Source organism: Equus asinus, chromosome 18 (genome assembly GCF_041296235.1).
Source record: "Equus asinus isolate D_3611 breed Donkey chromosome 18, EquAss-T2T_v2, whole genome shotgun sequence".
NCBI classification, from domain to species: Eukaryota; Metazoa; Chordata; class Mammalia; order Perissodactyla; family Equidae; genus Equus; species Equus asinus.
In genome coordinates, this window is record NC_091807.1 from 27149649 (window position 1) to 27163484 (window position 13836).

At 39.4% G+C, this 13836-nt stretch overlaps 1 protein-coding gene and 1 long non-coding RNA gene across 11 annotated transcripts in view; one reads left to right on the forward strand and one right to left on the reverse strand.

The window, feature by feature from the left end:
- GRIK1 (glutamate ionotropic receptor kainate type subunit 1) overlaps positions 1 to 13836 on the reverse strand; it is a 362404-nt gene that overhangs the window by 63010 nt on the left and 285558 nt on the right. The window lies entirely within an intron of this gene.
- Positions 1 to 13836, forward strand: part of LOC139040978 (uncharacterized) — a 39515-nt gene that overhangs the window by 7048 nt on the left and 18631 nt on the right. The window lies entirely within an intron of this gene.

The window sequence follows — 13836 nt, forward strand, 5'->3', positions numbered from 1 at the left end:
GGGAGATAATATCTCATTATCTGGATGGAACCAACGTAATAAGACAGGTCTTTATAAGAGGGGCCCAGGAGGAGTCAGACAGACAGAAGCAGAGGGACAGAGAGAAAGAGATTGAAGGATGCTACATTGCAGGCTTTGAAGACAGAAGAAAGGATCCACAAGCTAAGGGTTACAGGAGGCCTCCAGAAACTGGAAAAAGCAAGGACACTGGTCTTTCTCTAGAGCCTCCAGAAGGAACCAGCCCTGCTGACACCTTGACTTTAGCCCAGTGGGACCTGTGTCAGACTTTTTTTTTCCCCCTAAACCCTGTGTCTTCCTTAGTTCTTTTTTTTTTCTGGGAAAGATTCACCCTGAGCTACCATCTGTTGCCAATCTTTCTCTCTCTGTTTTTTTTTTCCTCCCCAAAGCCCCAGTACATAGTCATATATTCTGGTTGTAAGTTCTTCCGGTTCTTCTATGTGAGCCACCACCACAGCATGGCTACTGACAAATGAGTGGTGTGGTTCTGTGCCCAGGAACCACACTCGGGTTGCTGAAGTGGAGCGCACCAAACTTTAACCACTAGGCCATCAGGGCTGGCTCCTGTGTCAGACTTCAGACCTCTGAATTATGAGAGAATGAATTTACATTGTTTAAAATCACCAAGTCTTTGATGATTCATTTCAGCAGCAATAGAACACGACTACACCTTGGAATAAAAGAGCCAATAAGAGCCACAAAAACATTTCTGGAACAAGAGAGGTTTTTGAAAATGCAATCAGAGACTCTTTTTGAAATTGCCATATCGAAGTTAATTTTCTGGTCTTAGTAGTGGCTTAAAACAGTAGCTCTGAATTTGCGGCCATACTCAAAAGTGGCTTATGTGGCTAATTAACACCTCTTACTGTACCCTTGTAAACTAATCAGATCCAAACATAATGACACCAGACATTTTGTAGTGTGAATAATTTTCAGAGATTATTTATGGTACAAGAGGAACTGTTGAGCAAATTATCTAAAACTTGGAAATAAGACAAAAGGGTGACTGCATGTCCTTTCAAGGTCATATGGGATTGTTGTCGAACAAGCCCACTGAAGGATGATTTGATTCTCTAGGATTGCACTTTTATTTCTTTTACTATTTTCTGCTGTTTAAGGTCAAGACTCTGAAATTCTATGTTAACTTGTAGATTTTTGTCCAGTAGAGATGCAAATAATTCATGTCTGGTACAAAAGATAACCTCAAAGTTATTGTTTTATTGCTCTGTAGGACGATCATTCATTTTGTCTCTAACTCAGCAAACCTATTTCAGTTTGCCTCTCCTGGTGGACTATATAATCACTATTCCTCTAATTCTTCTTTGAACCAGCTTTACCATCCTGCTGGTTCCATCCTTAAGGAGTTAAATGTATTTTTGGCTTGTGCTTACTTTATATTTGCATGAGAGTCATGTTGGTAACTTTATAAAGTTATATATTGACAAATGCTTAGTTGTGTACTGTATTATCTCATTTGATCCTTACTGCAGCCAGATAAGGTAAGAAGGATTGTCCCCATCTTAATGAAGAAGAAAGAGATCCTACAGTTAGTAAGATGCACTGGAGGGGTTTAGGACCAGGACTGCCTCGTCTTCTTTCTCCTTTATCACACTGCCTTCCCATGGATAAGGTTATGAGAAAAAACATGAAGAGGTGTGGGCTTATTACTCCCATTGTAAGTCCTCACATTAGATTCTGCCTTGCACAAGGAGAGGATATTCTCATGCCAAGAAAATAAAAAAGGAAAGACAAACAAAAATTTAAATAGCACTAAAATGCTGACTTCTCACTAACTCAGTGGCATGGTTGTAGTCTGAGTCGTCCAAAGACTCAACTTGGATCTGCTGGGTTCATTTAGAAAGAATACAGCCTCCGCCCTGGCTTCCAATGTCCTCTTTCTTGGTCTCTGCTACATCTAGCACAGAGAAGCCTCTCCCCAAAGTCACTTTCACACGAATGGAAAGTGCTATCGCAGGAGTGAAAACAAAAGAAGCCATCAGCTTTTTGTGTGTAGTTCCCTCCACTTAAACACAGTATTCCAATGGCTATAAGAGTTCAGAACAAGGAGGCCATCTAGAAAGTGTCTGAACTCTTGGCATTATGCTAATTTTGATTGAAATGCCTCTAATTTTCCCCTTATCACTGCCCTTCGCAGCCCTTCAGAAGCCAATTCTACCTGCCGCCTGGTGGATTAAATGGGTCCCAGGATGGTCCTACGTTCTAGGATTTCCATTTTGGATTTACTTGTGTGTGGCTGTTCACTGACATTTTACCATAAATGTGGGTGACTTTTGCTCACTTAAAATTTAACTGCAAGTCTGTAGAGCATGTTTTAAAGTCCTTTATCTCCAGTTACAAGGGTCTTTTCTCTTCAAATCTTCTTCCTGGATGTCTCTCAGATTTCCTTCTCTTCAGTATATTGTTTGTCTCATTTTTCACCAAGCTAAAAATATCGCCTTTTCTGTTTTTCTAGGAATCAGTGATGCCTTAACTTTTATAAGGCACAATACATAGCAGCATATGATAGCCAATTTGTGGTTCAGACAGCTATATGAAAAAATACAAAGTTTTCAAGTAAATAGGACAGTTTAATAAAACTGTAAGTTAATGTGGTTTTACGGGACTAACCAAAAAAATTACATATTGAATTTAAAAATAAAAAAGATATTGCTAATAGGCATTTCATTGGTTTTCACATACTGTTCACAGACAAATTTTAGTCATAAATCTGGCATTGTAAACCAGATACCTTTCAAATTATGATTGTTAATTTTAACTGTTAGCAAGTTTTAATGTCTGAGCATCGTGTACTGGGAAGAACTTGACTCTGGAATCAAATGACATGGGTTTGAATTTTGCCTCTATCTCTGATCAGCTAGATGACTCTGGGCAAGTTACATACCTTCTGCAAGCTCCATTTGCAAATATAATACTTTTTTCGTTGTTGTAAAGATTAAAAGGGATAATTCTTCAAAGCATCTGGCAGAGAACTGTTAGAAGGAAGCTCAATAAAAATCCAGTTCCCTTATTATCTTGATGTAGTTAAGAATTCCTTAACTCTCCTCGTAGATATGTGATTACTCATAGCCCATTTTGCAATGAACCTTCCTCTATCTCAGAGCCTTCTTTTACGTTGCTTGTCAGTGAAAAACCAACTGCTTCCTTATATCATCAATTATATTAATGCAGTGGCTCTCAAATTTTAATGAGCACAAGATCATTGGGATATTTGTTTGAGGTTGGAGCCAAGGATCTGTAATCTTTTTACAACTACCCAACTTGATTTTGATGAAGAAGGTCCTCACACTCTACTCTGAGAATTACTGAAATAGGACTCAAAGCTTGTCAACTCCATAGACCCTACATTACCTGTGTTTGCTGAATAATTCCACCCAACACTTATCAGTCAGCTGTCAAGCATAGAGTCTGATTCCAGTTCTGACAGAGTTCACATTCTGATGATTAAGGTATCTATCTACTTGCCTATCCATCTGTCTATGTACAGGGAGTGTATAATTAAAAAGTTAATGAGTAGCAGTGACAAAAATTTTACAGAATTGGGAAAAGTGAGCTGTGGCTGGTATGGGCAGTGCAGTTTTTAGGAGAAGACGGAGGTTGAATCAGTCATTGAAGATAAGCAAGATTTGAAAAACTACATACTCTTAAGGCTCTCTGTATATTATTGATCTAGCGAAACACTGTCATTATGTGATGAGGCAGGAACTGATTGGATCTCCTACCCTATATTCCAGGAAAGTTTTAGAAATAATACAGACCCTCCTGGGAGAATGCTTTTTGGTGTACTGTAAGCAAAGGAGATCCATGGAGTCTTTTCAAAGTCTATGCTTGCCCTGAGAAAATAGATTAACCCCCAGAGATCCGAGTTGCTATAAGCATTCTTGGGGTCACACTGACCTCATAGGTCCTCTTTCGGGATCTAGGCATCAATCCCTAGCATGGTTCCAAACCAATTTTGTTTTGTTTGTCTTTTTTTTTTTTTTTTTGCCGGTGTTCCCTTTACAGACCACTATCCTGGTGATAGACTAAAACCCATCGCATGGCCATAGCAGTCCAAAGCTCATACATTAATGTGAATCTGAATGAGATCTGGAAGTTTCAGCACTATGTGCATGGTCCAGGGATCCCTGGATGCTGCCAGTCCTAGAGGCATTTACGCTAATCTCCAGGCATTTTCAAGCACTACTGCAAAGCAGCAATCATAGCAGTTATAACATAGTGTACCTTGGTGTTTCAGATTCCTCATTAGAGCACATCCTTGAAACAGTATTTTCAATTGCCTAGAGAATAAAATCCCCTCCTCCCACATACTATTTAAGGCTGTTCCCTACTGTCCTTTCCACCCCCATCTATTGCCATATTCTACCCCAATGGCTACACGTGAACCTTGTGTTCCAACCATGTGGATGCCTCCCCAGACTCTGTGCACATTCATAATTCATGAATTTGTTCCTGCTACTCCCTTTACCTAGAATTCTCTCCCCTGACATGTTCTTAGACATACTGCTCAGTGATGGCCTGTCAGCCTTCCAAGGGCAGGGATGGGTATCTGTTTGCTCACTGATGTATCCCAATTACTAAGGATAGTGCCTGATACTTACTAAGTACTCACTGAATACTTGTTCAATGAGCAAAAGAACCTATCCATGTCAGTCCAAATGTCACCTCCTCTCTAAGACCATTCTCAAGCCCTTTAGGCAGAGTGTTTAGCTTTTCCTTCAAGATTTAATAGTATTATTTGTATATCCTAGTATAGCCCACATCATAGCAGTTAAGTGTGTATATTTCCCTCCAGATTATGGCTTCTCTAAAGTCAGGGGCAGTGTTGTGTCCACCACTTACCTTCACTGATCACCACTCTTCTTGCACCTAACTGTATTACATGCATAGAATATACTTAGCAAATGCCAATTAAATTGAATTTCTGGGTAAGATTTTCCATAGAAACATATTTAATACTACAACTTTAGAAGATGCAAAAATGACATGCTTTAATCAGAAGTTATTTTGAAATAGCATGAGCCCCTCCTTCTCCGCTAAACCTTCCAGTGTCAGAGAGTTTTGTTCTTCTCCCTGGATCACAATATGATAGCCCTATTTTGCCCAAGCTCAGTCTCCTGTAACTTTGGATTCCCTGTAAGTAGCAAGACTTCTGTGGTTCTGGGAAAATCACTTCACCTCACAGGGCTTTCTTGTCTTCTTGTAAACATGAAGATGCTGAATGGGACACTCTCTGAGAGTTGACCCTTCTGTTCTTTCCTCTACCTGGTTTGGAAATTGACCCAGATTCGCAGCACATTCTTACACAAGTGTCTGCTGCCCAACAGCCTTAGGAACCCATCCTGGACCTCTTTGAAAACTAACACTGCTCTTTGGAAAGTTAAACCAGATAAATGGCCAGTGTAGGAAGGAATGTCTAGTTCTCTAATGACTCAATCAGAATGCAATGCTCAGAAATCTTAACACGGAATAAAGTCCTCTCTTTTGCCTCTCCACTCATTCTACTGCTTTCAGCTACAGGCTACTTGCTGAACTCATTTCCTGAGAGACTTACCATTCTCTTGTCCATCAGGCAAATAAACTTAGCTTTTTAAAAAATTACTTTTTATTTTAGCTCTAGGGGTCTTTTATTATTCTTTGACAGCTTTTTATGCTATAAATCCCAAGCACTCATCTACCTACAACTTCTTAACTAACCCTTTTGCAGCTCCGCCCATCGGAGCATGAAGAAGCGAATGGAACTTACCTAAAGCAATATCATGGTATTTTGGCAGAACTGCTGAGTAAGTCCTTCAGTTTTGTTTTTCTAACATCACATTAAGCAGTACTGTTTCAACCCAAATACTTCGCAGCATTTATTTCCTCAGAATGAGGATTCTGGGGTTTAGAGTCACCCAGCCTTTCAAGAACTTTCAGTCAAGTGAAGAAAAGAGTCAAATAAATCCCGCAGCATTTCATGAAACCGCCTCAAAGCTACAAAAGACTTAATTAGACTATGGTTATTTGACTTCATGATGTTTTAAAACAATATTCACAAATGGTGGCTGAGAAAAAATCACTTGGTGCCATACTTCAAAGATGTCGCTTTCAAAATTGCTTTAAGCGGGAAGCCACATACATTACTCTGCCTGTTGTAGAATAATTAAGTTGGAATGGTAAAAGTCAATTGTTTTGATACCATTACAGTTCAACTGATTCATGTTAATTAGAATAGGTTGGGCTTGTTCTCATTTAGATCAGCTTAATTTCATTCTCTCTCTCTTGGTATGGAGCAAAATTTAGTATCATCCATGATTGAATAAAACCTTTTAAAATAAGAAAAACCAATTATAAAAGATGGGCTTTCCAGATATCTAATTAGAAAACTACTTTGAAAGTATATTAATGAAAGTACACTTTCAGTTTAATTTTTAATCATGTTATTACCACTGCATTAAAAATACATAAAACACTTTTCTGAGAAGGGGGACACGGCAACATAGAATCCACGGAAGTGTCGCTGCTGCCTAGCATTGAGAAGGCAGCAAGGGAACCTGGTCCTTTTACAGTGTGAAGCTTCATCCTTCAATAATACAGTTGTAAACAGTCAGTTTCTTAGTCTTGTCCGAATTTGAGACAGCAATATTGGTGTCCTATAAGATCTTGCCAGATTGTACTTCTAGGCAAGTGGAGCAACTGATACTGAATCTGACTGATTTGGGAAGAGATGTGAAAGGATCTACACAATCAAATAATTCATAAAAAGATGCTCTTAAAATATGTGCACCAACTACTGATGCTCTCATCTCTGCACAGCTTCCACCCAACCAGCACCCACAGCATAGTTACCCTGGGGCAATGCCTTTACACGCACTCCTGGACAGGCATGTTGCCAGAAGCTGCTTGCAAAGGAGTCACACTCCAATTACTAAGACAGTTTGCTTATTTCCATTTAATGTAAATTCACTGAGCACAGGGAATAAAAGATCATCTTACATCTGCCATCAATGTTTTGCTTAGTATTAAAATAAATCACATCTTAGCAAAGGCTTGGAACGTGGCGTCAGAGTCACTCTCTCCTCCTGTCTCCTTAATGTGCTCAGGCCAAAGGGCCTTTAGAGGAGCCTTCGGGGCTGGTACTGCACAGCCTGGTGTTTGAGAATTTGCAGCAGTTTATTTGCCTTAGAATATGTTTATTCAAAATCTGGTTCTCCTTTATTGCTCCATGCTCATTTGCATTTGCATTTCCTTGTCATTGTGTTATGGCATTTGGCTTGATTCCATATGTATTCATTAACCCCTCAGTCCCCCTTTACCCCATTTACCCCCTTTGGAAGGCTTGGGTAATCTAGTTTTCCAGTGTCATCTTGATAATCTCTAATTTAAATCTCTAATGTAAAATCTTCAGATTTCATCTTTGATGTTTCTCCTCCAAGAAGCCCCAAACCCCAAGGACTGGGTTAGGTTTTCTCCTGAGTCTTCCATAGCTTTCTGTAATCTTCCCTATTAAAGTATGCATTACTCTGCCTTGCAATGATTGCTTACTTTTCGGCTTTTCCTATTTAACTATCAGTGCACTGAGAGCAGATTATTAGTGCTTCATAAAACTTGTATTGACTGTTCTTAGCGTGAGGGCAGCCCTGTGGCATAGTAGTTAAGTTGGTGCACTCCCAGGGTTTGTGGGTTCAGATGCGGCTGTGGACCTACACATCACTCATTAAGCCATGCTGTGGTGGTGTCCCACATATAAAATATAGGAGGAGTGGCACAGATGTTAGCTCAGGGACAATCTTCCTCAAGCAAAAAGAGGAAGATTGGCAACAGATGTTAACTTAGGGCCAATCTTCCTCACCAAAAAAAATAAATAAATAAATAAATAAATAAATAAAATGTTCTTACTGTGCCATTTGTGAGTCTGTCAGTTAAACATACCAAACAGAAATTACCTTAATGGAAGCAGTTTTGGTATAAGAGAAGCAGCATGGATTTGGCACCACAGAGTCCCAGATTCAAATCCTCTCTGCACTTCACCAATTGGACAAGTTGATCAAACCAACTGAGTTCCATTTTCCTCATTTGTCAAATGGGAATACAAAAATCTACCTTGCAAGAATGTTGTGAGAATGAGAGCTAAAATATTCTTCGCATCTAAGCATCAAAGAATGACTGGAGATGGTCATGGTTCTCTTTACTCCTCAGAGATTTCTATGATGTGCAGGAATTGGATTCAGTCTCTGTCCTTAGAGATATCTATAAAGTAAATCTCCTCATAAAGACGTGTGTCTATGAAGGATGTGTAAAGCTTACTGAAACATCAAGAAGAAGTTATTTGCCAATTTAGGATGTGTCCACCTGCAAACATGCTAGGTTGGATGTGGATAGGGACCCCAACAATACTGAGTAAGCCAACAGGTAAAAGCAAGCATCATCTCTGTAGTTTTCAAGAGTTGGATATTAACTAAGAAGTAGCAGGTGTTTCTGTTCTGAGTGGGCTTTTTCTTGCAGCAAATCACTAGGTGATCTCATGCAAGGTTTACAGCAGTTTTAATGGGACAAGGGCATCACATGTGGAAGTGTAACGAGAGGAGAATAAAATCAGAATTGGAACCCAATCAAGCGATTTGTTGAGAGAGATGGCTTGCTTCTACCGTGGCCCTTCTTTAAATTCCTTTGAAATAGAGGACATGCTCTAGCCGTTGAGGGCAAGCTTCTTGTCAGACTTGCTCAGAGAGTTCATCACCTATTTCATTCTCTTTCGGATAGTCTGCCCTTTTCTGAACTTAAATCTCACTTGCACTTTACTCTGAGGCCAGAGGGTAGTCTGCAGTTTGCCTTGGATTGGAGACAGCTGTGAAACAGGAACCTCACAGCACCATCCAGTCCCTAGGCTGGGGCCGGAAATTGTCACTGTTCTGAGGAAAGACACTGAAGTGAGTTGACATAAAACCAGGACGTGTTTACTTCCCTTTTTCACCTAAGCATAAATTACTTAAATGGTATGAAAGTTAGCAAATCATTTAAAATCCTAAGTAATTGCTCTTGGTTCCACAAGTCTACAAGCTTTGGGTACAGTGACTAATCCAATTGTAAGTTGATTTGGCCGACAAAGTACTTTCCTACATTATGAAAAGTAGAAAACCAGCTTTCAAATTGAGACAGGACAAAATTCTAACCTCCCAATAGCCAGGGACAAAAAGAAATAGGAATAAATAAAAAAGTCACTTCTGAATCAAGATAAAGCTTTGCTCAGATACCTGCTGAGAGAAACCAGGATGACCTACAGAAAATGGTAAGAAATTTCAGCTTCTTCCTAAGAACGATCAAGTGTGACACCTGACAGAAATCCTGTCATGTAATTAGGAATTTCATAGAAAAACATTTACTTTTCAAGGATGAGGCGTGGGGTGGGGGGAAAGTGAAGAGGGTCTAAAATCTATTACTCTTTGTTTCATTCTCAATTTAAAATGTGGAAGGGGCAAATTATGCATCTGTATCGTCCCAAACTAAAGAGCCAAATACACTGACGTCTTAATTCATAGGTATAAGGAACCTTCTTGCTAACCAATAATCTCATTAATAGTTGAAGTGGAAATTATTTGGCTTAAGTTTTTCATAAGTTATAATTAATTTTAAAAGTTCATATCTGAAATAATGAAAATAGAATGAATATTCTTGCATAGCTTATAACATAGCACTTGTATAACTTAGTGGGTAAGTTTGACCCTAGGTAATTGTCAACATATTTTGCCCCAAAGTCTGAAATAGGAATTCTATCAAGCTAAACATATGCAGAATAATTGTCTAGCGCTCAGGTTACCTTTCACAGGGAGAATTTCATTCATTGTCTTTATTTTCAAAACATTTTGTTGGCAAAACTTGTTGATAAAACGTGAGGGCTGTGAGGGTGATGGCAATTCTTGGCTGGAGGTGTTGCTTTGTGTAAAGATGCCCTGTTTCCATTTCCAATAATAGCAAGATGAAAAGAACATGTGTAACTCAGCGGACGGAGCAAACTTAGTCAAGGTTCAAAATTAGGTCAACAATTTGTCACTTTTACAAATCTTCATTATTTCTTTTAAACTGAGTCCTTTGTGATTGCAGGAATTGTCTTTTAAAACATCTGAGAGTGATCACACACATCATCCATATTGATTCAGAAAAATGTTTATTTTTCAATTCCTTGCTCAGAAGAATTTTTATCACAAATACTGTCACTGCCTAATTAGATACTTGGTTTTTTTGGTCATAAATCATGACTAGATTATTTGAGTAAGTCTAGATTATTTGGATAATTAGATAAGATTGTTACCAGCCTGATTGCCATTGGTTCAGAATACTTATTTTAAAAGGATGTAGGATTTAGAAGGGGGAAAAAAAGAGATTCCTTTAAAAGACATTGCCTTTACTCTTATTTATCATGCCACAGAAATTTTAAAGCTGTATTTATCATGGAATAAATGAAAGGAAGGAATGAGTAAAATATCTCTGACATTTATACCCAAAAGGTCAGCTCAAGTTATTAGTGTCAAAACCTGACTTTCCAAGGCAAACCTTAGGATCATCGATTTACATAAAAGCCAACAATGAATGTTTTCTTCCATTCCTCTGAGCGTTTCTTCGTAGGCTGCACATAAAGGGAGTCAGTATTCAAATATTATTTTCAAGTGATAATTAGCTTGATATTGAAATCACTGGTTTCTAATTTCAGTAACGTAGACAGTTAAAGCCCTGGTTGTGGGCTGAACTTGCTGTTTGGCCCGTGTAGGACCAGAAGGAAAGGTGGGAGGATGCTGAAGAGGCTGGCCCTCCTTCTCTGCAATGCCCCTTCCTTTCCTCTCTCTCCAACTCCCCTGCTGTTCTGAAAATTAGGGAAAGAGAAAGGTTTGATCCAGGCCTTTCTTCTTTCTTTCCTACTACTTCCTTCTCCTCAGCATGAGTTCCTCGCTGCTCTGTGTTTCTCTGTTAGATCTTCACTTCGATGTGACATCTGGAGGGCAAGAGGCCATGCTTATTTTGGCTTAGATTTATTAATATCTCTTTTAGTGTCCTCCATTTTGTGAACACCAATGAAAGTTTACTTGATAATCGTACAATATAAAGCAAGAATGTACCTCACAAGATTGGTTAGTGATGAATTACACAATCCACATGGGATAGAGGATGGGCAACGTAATTTAACTTCATCTTGATACCTAAAATGCAAACTTTCTGAAACTGGCATAAGAATGATCCAAGTTGGAGGTTGGTTGACTGAGGGAAGTAACTGTATTTTAGCACTTTCTTCAGGTGATTTTAGTACTCACTACATTTCGAGAATCTCTGGCCTAGAGAATTGTTCCAAATCATTAGCATAGCATAGAAGGTCCTTCATGAACCAGCCTCTGCTCATCATCTATTATTTCACATCCTACTGTAATTCATTCTCAGCCACCAACCAGTCTCCAGCTATGGAATACCCTTCCCCACCATGCTGCCTGCCACACTCCAACTCGTTCTTGAAAGCTGAGACCAACCCTCATTTCCTCTGAGAAGGCTTTCAAAGCAACTCAGATGGAAGAACACTATTGCGCTAGTGACCCCTCTGTACCTTAAAGATACTTCTAGCCTACACTCAGCTTAGAGGAAGGCATTTATTTGCTTTCGGGTCTATCTTCATATTGGAATCTGCTTTCCTTGAAGTCATGTGTCTTATAGGTACAGTTCTTGTCACAATTCCCTGCACATGGTACATCTTGCTTGATACTGATTGTAGAATAAACGTTTCAGGGTAATCTTGGTAAATAGTACGGATGGGTATTTTTTCCTTCATTAAATGGTTCTACTCTGGAATAATTTTCAAATATAGATGACATGGCTGATACACACTTTTTTCATTGCCACTGGGAATCCTGACTGTTCATCCTAATTCTCAGCTGAAGACTTTACTTTCTATCTTACTGAGAAATGAGAAACAACAAGTTTCCACTGCCATACCCACTGACCTAACTGCTGGCATCTATGCTCGTCTTCTCTAGTTTCCCTCCTGTTACTAGAAATGAACCGTCCACGCTCGTATCCACATGTGCACCAGACTCCCTCCCCTCTCACCTATACAGTGACATTGCTCCAGCAGTTTTTCTCTTTCTTTCATTATCAACTTGTCTCTCTCTGGTTGGATCATTCCAAAAAGCATACAAACAGTGCTACAAAATATGTAATCTTTCGAAAACTCTCTCTCAATCCCATGTTATATACACTGTACGTTTTCACAAAAGCTGTTCCTTTCATTCTCACAACTGTGTGAAGTAGGAATCATTATCTCTGTCTTATGAGATGAGGGTGTGAGGTATGTAGAGCTAATGATGTACAAGGTATGGATCCAGACCCATATTTTCTGACTACAAAGACAGCACTCAGCTGAGGAGATGGCCAAGTGCATTAGAATAATAAACAAAAAAGAACACACACCCAGTGAACGAGGACCCAAAGGTTCTCTCTGATCTGTTTTTGATGTTCAGGGACTGTTATGCTTACTCTTTGATCTCAGTTTCCCCAACTGCAATATGAAGGAATTAAGCAACTTGCCATAGTTCCATTAAACTTTGACATCCTACTCTTCTATGATGCCATTTAGGGAATAAAAAGTAATTCAGCAGTTAGGCGAAGCTGTTGAATGGCTGAACTTCAGAGAAGTTATGGGTTACCATATTTTCAGTCCAAAGCTTTTCAGTTCTTTTAGTATTCTGTGAGTGCCAATGAGAGTAGGAGGAAGTGTAGTGGACACGAAGTCTGAATACTCCCTGGCCAAAGAGAGACAGATGCAGTAAACCCCTGATCATTCATTTTTTGGGGCAAGGCAAAACTCTGGCCCATTGGCACCTGTTTCTTTCTAGGCTATCATAGAGCAGGAAGCACAGCTATACCACAGAGGACGCTGAGGGAGTTTGCTGAATGTTTTGAATTCCACAAGGTTATTTGAAATGTTTTTTAAATCAATAAAAGCACATACATAAATAAATAAGTATAGTCAAGTGTTTGGGGGCATGACAGTCAGATACCACTGGATAGAGATGAAAGCTCTATTTTGCCATCTTGAAATTCTGGAATCTTAGGTTATAGAGGCAGTGGAGCACAGAGATTGAGACACTGGCTCTGCAGTGTCAGGGCTGCAACTGGATCATGTTCTAGCTTGTAACCTTTAGCCAATTATCCAGCTTGCTAAGTCTCAGTTTCCTCATGTAAAATGGAGAGAAGAATCATTGGGTTGTTGAGAGGATCAAGTGAGCAAATAGATATAAAGCATTTAAAACATTGTATGTTCCTAGTTATTCTTGTCTAATAATTATTATTTCTGTGTTAAGACTCTGAACGCTGTCTAACAACTGGTCTTCAGAGTAACTGAAAGACTTAGTGCACTAAGCTTTGGCCTTAGTTTCCTTGTTCTGATGAGTGCATGAGCTTTCCTAGAAAAGTCAGCCTTTGGCACCTGGAAGGACTAAGCCTACATCCCACCTGCCCTTTAGGTGGGCAGTTAAGTGAGGAGGATGCTCTACCAATGGGCGCTAAAAAGACTCCTGGCTCATTTCAGGCTCCATCCACCAGTCACCATCCATGCAAGACCATTTCTTCCTTCTTCATATTTCCTTCCAATTGCATTTCCGTGATTTTTTTTGCTCTTGATAACTTCAATTCAACACAGTTTAGATGGACAAAGAGCTCCTAGTGTGATTGGCTTTCTATCCTCAAAGATGTCCTTGCCTCACCTCTGTTCTAGGCTCTCATGAAACTTCAAGGTGCTCCTTCTAGCTCTATACACCTCACTGGCAGGAACCACAGTAATCT